Here is a 6433-nt window from a genome sequence, read left to right on the forward strand (position 1 = left end):
GTAAATCTGCATCTGCACACATCATGCATACTATTTCACTAATTGTAGGACACAGTATAATATAGAGAATAAAGGCATGTATATTTCATTTTTATGTCATTATAACAGAACAAAAGCACATTTGTCATAAAGTGTAGTGGAACACACAGGCTTTAGCTAAAAAATAAGGATAAGGAAAAATGATACCTTTTATTCATTGTCTGTTATATGCCAGACTCTCCCTTGTTTTTAGATGAGGAAACAGAAGCTCATAGAAGTAGAGCAAGCTGTCCAAGGAGATAGAGCTATTTGTATTCTATCACTCCAGCCTCCCACCAGTGATTCCAAAATGACTGTGTTCAAGTGCTCTGTAGAGGGCCTAGTGCAGAAGATGCAAAATGATAAATGAGCCCATTCCCTGGCAGTGGAGTTCAGAAGCACAGAATATTTCCCGCAAAGATACCGGACTCACATCCCTTTGGAAGCTTTCTTCACAAAAATAACAAACCACACAGCTGGTCGGAGGTAGAATTTGGGTTATTTCCCAACATTTTAGTTTTAACTACATTACATAACTGCAGCCTGCCACAGACCAGTGTGCAGCAATGCCCATGTAGCTCCTCGTGGCTTGTGATTTTATCCTTTTTATCAGTTAGGGGAATATAGTCACATATTCAGAACTTGTGACTTGGAGGATATAGCATATCGAATTTATCTGAACAAGCCACTTCAATACCCATTTTCAATACTTGGGTGATGAAAAATATTTAATTTTTAAAAAGTTGTATCTTATACACCCTGTACATAGGTTAAATATGCCAGAGGGTGCAGTCTGAGAGTTGGCAGAACTAGTCTCGCTACTGTCCTTGCTACTAACTACATTTCTGCAACCTGATGAGTTCTTTCTTTTGGGTGCAAAATTCTTAACCTCTTTCAATGTACCTCCTTCAGCTGCATTCCTTGGTGATGAAGTAAAATTATTAGAACTCCGAAACAGTCTATGATTTAAAAAATGTTTTTACAGAAGACTGCTCTATGAAAATGCTGATGCTAGCATTATTCATAGAGGGTTGGTTGTGGAAGTTACCTAGGGAACCATGTATACGGAGAATGGATAAGTAATTTGGATAGCATGATTACCATGGGCTATCAATCAGCTATTACAAACACTAAACTAGATGTACCTATTGCTGTGTGAATCGATCTTAAAAATATAGTATATAGTAAAAATAATATATAGGAGCAATCACTTCTACAGAATAATGCCAGTTACATAAATTATAAACATTTATTTTTAACACAAAAAACAGTATGTGTTTTACAGAGGTAAGTGGATATTTATTTATTTTTTTAATTTAAATTTTTTTTAAAGATTTATTTATTTATTTGACAGAGAGAGACACAGCGAGAGCGGAAACACAAGCAGGGGGAGTGGGGGAGGGAGAAGCAGGCTTCCCGCCAAGCAGGGAGCCTGACGCGGGGCTCGATCCCAGCACCCTGAGATTGTGACCCGAGCCGAAGGCAGATGCTTAACGACTGAGCCACCCAGGTGCCCCACAAAGGTGAATGGATATTTATAAAGTGGATTATAAGTGGATATTACAAAGATAAGTGGATACTTAACGTTAAATATATCAGGTTTCCCAGTCCAGGCTGATATTGGGCATGGTGATGAAGAAGGAAAGGGTGTGATGGTAGAGAGAAGAGCCTTGCACGGACCAGTGATTCTAGGGTGCTACAGAATAAACTCGATCCTGAGCACACACACAATTCAGTAATAGTCACTTGCTCAAGGAAGATCAGGGGCTTGAAGAATCAACGCCAAAAATATTGACTGAGAACAATATGAAACATAAATTTCAACTAACGAACATAGGCAGTATAAACCTTCTCATATAAATTCAAAATTACTGATAAAATTAGGAAAGGAAACAGCCAGAATTTATATATTAGATTCAGGTCCTCAATTCACATGTGTGAATGTGGGTCAAATTTGGGTCTTGAAAAAAACTTACAGCACATCCACATGTGATAATAATGAAAGGTTAAATATTCTCAGCATTGGACACTCACCAACTTCATTGTTTCTGTCGTTTTTCCTTCTTTCAGCCAGATTATTTTTGGCTCTACTTTCTCTGGCTTGCTTCTATGGCCAGTTCTGGGCTTCCTCTTCCTTTGGCTGCTGTCTTGGCATGAATATTATTGATATTTCTTTTAAAGAAGTAAATAGTTTTTGCTTTGGCCACACACAATGTAAACTCTTTCCCTTTCCCTCCACCCCCCTCTCTCTGGCACACACACACACACACACACAGAGCTACCCTAAGACTTTGAATAAAGCCAACTCTACAATTAGTGGCTTAAGAGTGATATTTAATACCAGGGTAAAAGAGGTGGTATATATATAATAATATGAACAAAAGCGTTCCAGAGAATTCTGAGAAGTTATTTGTTCCACAAAGAAAGAGATAACCAGGGATCAAAATTTCTTATTCTTTATCATATTCTCCATTCCCATAGTCCGAAGCTAAGTATTTAAATAATATTACTATACATGATAGGTTTAATATTTTACCTCAAGTTTTTATTTTGAAAGGCAAAATACTATTATTACAATGCTATGATATTAGTAATAGTAGTATATGACTTCGGAAGAAAAATATCTTACACTGAATTTTTCACTTCTTGGCTTTATTGCCCAGGATATGTGGATTGTCTCCTCTATATTTGTTGCCAGCAGTCATCATGAATAGTGAAGAGTAGTTAGGAAGCTTGCTGTACAACGTGGCAGGTGCAACACTGTGGTGGTTGAGTGAATGGGCCCCGGGGGCTAGGCTGCCTGGATTGAATCCTGATTCTGCCGATAATGGATTGTATGGCCTTGGGCGAGTTGTTCAACTTCTTCGTACTTTAGAGGGTTATTATAAAACTTCAGTGAGGTAATATTTGCAGAGCACTTAAAATAGTACTTGTCACATAGTAGGAAGTAAATGACCTCGGACTGCGGTGGTTCTTATTTTAAGTCATGTTGGCATTTTATCGTTTCTCTGCCTCCTCTCTTTCTGTTGGTTGCCAGTTGAGTCCATTTCTAGTACCTATTCTCACTTTCTTATTAAGCGGATGTTGCTAATCTGTGGTGGCCTGGGAAATGACGATATCAACTTATTAGAATTTTGTCTAAAATTAAGTTGGATAGTTTAAAGATCTTTCTTATGAATCATGCATATGATCTTTAGTTCTTGGATGAGGAGACATCTACCTAACTTGCTCAGAAATGGCCCTTTTTCCCCCTCTTCCAAACACCAATTATGTTCTGAGTAATTGAGTTCAATTGCTAACTGTTCTCTAGTTAGCAGGGTTTATCATACTCCCTTTTATTCGATAAAATATACTCTGCATTGAGTATCACAGTTCCTTACCCTTTCCTCTCATTTATACATAAGCTTCTATATCCCGCAGTCATTCTGGGACAGCAAAGAATGTGCTGGCCTCTGGGAAAAGGAATGGATATCATGGAAGGTGATGGTTACATCAATCTCTCTCAGAGAACGGCCATAACTCTCTGTGAGCTTCTGGACCCACGAGATTTTCTTAAAGGTTGTTTTTTGTTTTTTTTTTTAACCTAACCTGTGTCTTCCCTACATGAGTGTAGGTGCGTAATTCCAATTAGGATGTATGAAACAAGACAAAACTGTTGAAAACTCATGTAAGTCATCACTAGACTGACTCTCCACTTCCTTCCACTTTCCACCTTAAAATGCGAACAACCCAAAACCAAACAAACCATTCTTTTGGGATTATTCTTCTTGGCTTTGTAGTGAATGGAAAGAATGAATTTAAGAGCAATCTTGAAGGCTGCCAAGAAGACCTTATTTTAAGTCATGGTCATAAAATTTTTGAGTTAGAAGGATCCATAAAAAAATTTAGCTCAATTTCTGGATTTTTCAGATGAGGAAACTGAGACCAGGAAAAGTTGAATGACCTGACAAAAATTACTAGGTCAGAACCTGACATTTTAAATGCTCGTGAAGCTATAATTTCTTGGCCATGATACCTACTATGGGCCCTAAAATATATTGTAAATTTTATCAGCTGGGTGTATCTCAGTTGCAAGTGATTAAAAAAAAAAAAACAAAACCCAAAAAATCCAAAAACCTAGCCTAAACTAATTTAAGAAAAAGAGGAAAAATTGTTGGCTCATGTAATAAAGTATCTAGGGGGAAGTTTGGCTTAAAGCATCCCACAATCCGGCAGCTCAAATAGTGTCAACAGAACCCATTTCCTCTGTTGTTCTCTGACAGATCCCTCTTCCATATGTGAAAGATGGTGGCAACAGCTCCAGACTCAGTATCCTCTCAGATTCTATCCTCTCAAGTTCAATAGGAAAGAGCCAGGAGCTCCAGAATAGACTCCTATCATCCTATTGGCTCTGATGGGCACTATGTGGCATGTCCATAGAAATCAGAGACCAGGAGAAATGTGATACATTGATTGTGATGAGGGAACAGAAGACAAGCTGAGGACAAAGCAGAAGCTGACCCCCCCCCCCGCCATGGGATATATGTTACATTCCTCAGGCACTTCTGGCTGCCCTAAAGGAAAAACTAACTTATAGAGTTTCCCTCAGTTTACAAATATCTTAGCAATCTACAAGAACAAAGCATTCTATCATCAATAGCCTAGCTTCCAGAAGGAAATGTAGATACAATTAAATGTCTTTATAACCTGCAGCCCATCAACAGATACTTGAAGTGGGCAGAATGTTATGTTCCTCCAGGAAGTTCCCAACTATCTTAATGTTAATGCCTTACTAGAGCGGTAAACAACCTTAACTTGACAATGGTAAGGCCGTGGGTATCCTGTGAGTCTTCTTTAGCATATGAAAGTTCTTTCTGAAACCTCCCTTTTTCCTTAGCTCCCCCAACCCCGAAGTATATAATCAGCCACCGCTCACAACCCCAGGGCAGCAGCTCTTTCTTTCTGTCCATAGGTCCTGTCCCCGTGCTTTAATAAAATCACCATTTTGCACCAAAGACGTCTCAAGAATCCTTTCTTAGTCGTTGGCTCCGGACTCCACCCCATTGAACCTCACCTAAATCCCAAAACCCCATCAACTGGCTTAGGTTTGTGTCCGCTCAGTGAGAATCAGTACACGAATTATCTGAATGAGTTAATATATACATGTTATTTATTGTTTTCTAACAAACAATTATATAGCCCCTTTCTGCCAGCTCGTTCTAAGGATTTTACAAATACCAACCCATCTTAACAACCCAAGGAGATAGGTACTGTTACTGTCCCCATTTCAGAAATGAGAAAACCAAGTCACAGAGAGGTTAAGAAATGTGCCCAAGTTTATGTAGCTTATAATCTGCGGAGTAGGCACAATTCCATATGAGGCAGTCCTGCTCTTGAATACCTGTTTTCCCACTGCGTGCACTGAGTAATTGAATTCTTCCACTGTATCTAGCACAGCCATCTTTTAAAAAATTTTTGTTTTTATTTTTTTGTGAGAGAGAGAGAAAGCACGTGAGCGGGGAGGAGGGGCAGAGAGAGAGGAGAGAAAGAATCCTAAGTAGGCTCCACGCTCAGCTCAGCGAAGAGCCCCACTCAGGCCTCGATCTCATGACCCTGAGATCGTGACCTGAGCCGAAACCAAGTCAGACGCTTAACCGGCTGAGTCACCCAGGTGCCCCTCTTGTACAGCCACCTTCTTAACTGCAAGAGTGTACGAGGCGGAGCCTATGATTTTTCTTCCTTATCGTTATGGGGAGACTGATGAGCAGAAGGGTGAGTGGTGTACAGAAGGTGCGCTGGCAGGGCTGGGGGCAAGGGGCAGATCGAGCTCTGTAGGTAACAGCTAGTTCTCAGTGTTCTGGGCTTCCTTTTCAAACAGTCTTTTGGGCTCTTGTAGAATGAGTTCACATGCATACTACATTTGCTAATTCTGGGAACTGAGAAGATCTGCCAATAAGCTTCTTGGAGATGGATGACTTTTTAAATGTCAAATGCAACATTGAGCCGTTAAATTGTGCTGTTTAAAATGTCAGGAAAAACCATTATTTTTGCAGACAGGGCTTCAGTGTGGTCTGATTTCAAGTCTGTGGAATGACTCCTGTCTTTGAGAAGAATCCTTCTTTTCTTATTTTGAAATGCTGCTATTGTTTTGTCCAGGGAAGAGTGGTCCGAGAGGCATTTCTGGCCACTGAGTCCAAGCTAGCACGGGCAAGTAGTTGAAGTTCCCACCCCGGACTAGCCTCATCCTCGCAGGAACTCGGCCAATAGCTAGCCACCGGCCTGCCCTCTTCCCATCTTCCCCCTGTACTAAAACCTCCTCCCCCCCCTCCACCCCAATACAGAGCTCTGGGTGAGGTTTCCTCTAGAATCCATTCCAGTTCTGTTGTTTTCAGCCATTTTTCTGCAGAGCATAGTGGGGACTAGTAGAGTAGACTTT

This window comes from Mirounga leonina, unplaced genomic scaffold (assembly GCF_011800145.1).
Source record: "Mirounga leonina isolate KUSES-001 unplaced genomic scaffold, KU_Mleo_1.0 Mir_109, whole genome shotgun sequence".
Taxonomy (NCBI): domain Eukaryota; kingdom Metazoa; phylum Chordata; class Mammalia; order Carnivora; family Phocidae; genus Mirounga; species Mirounga leonina.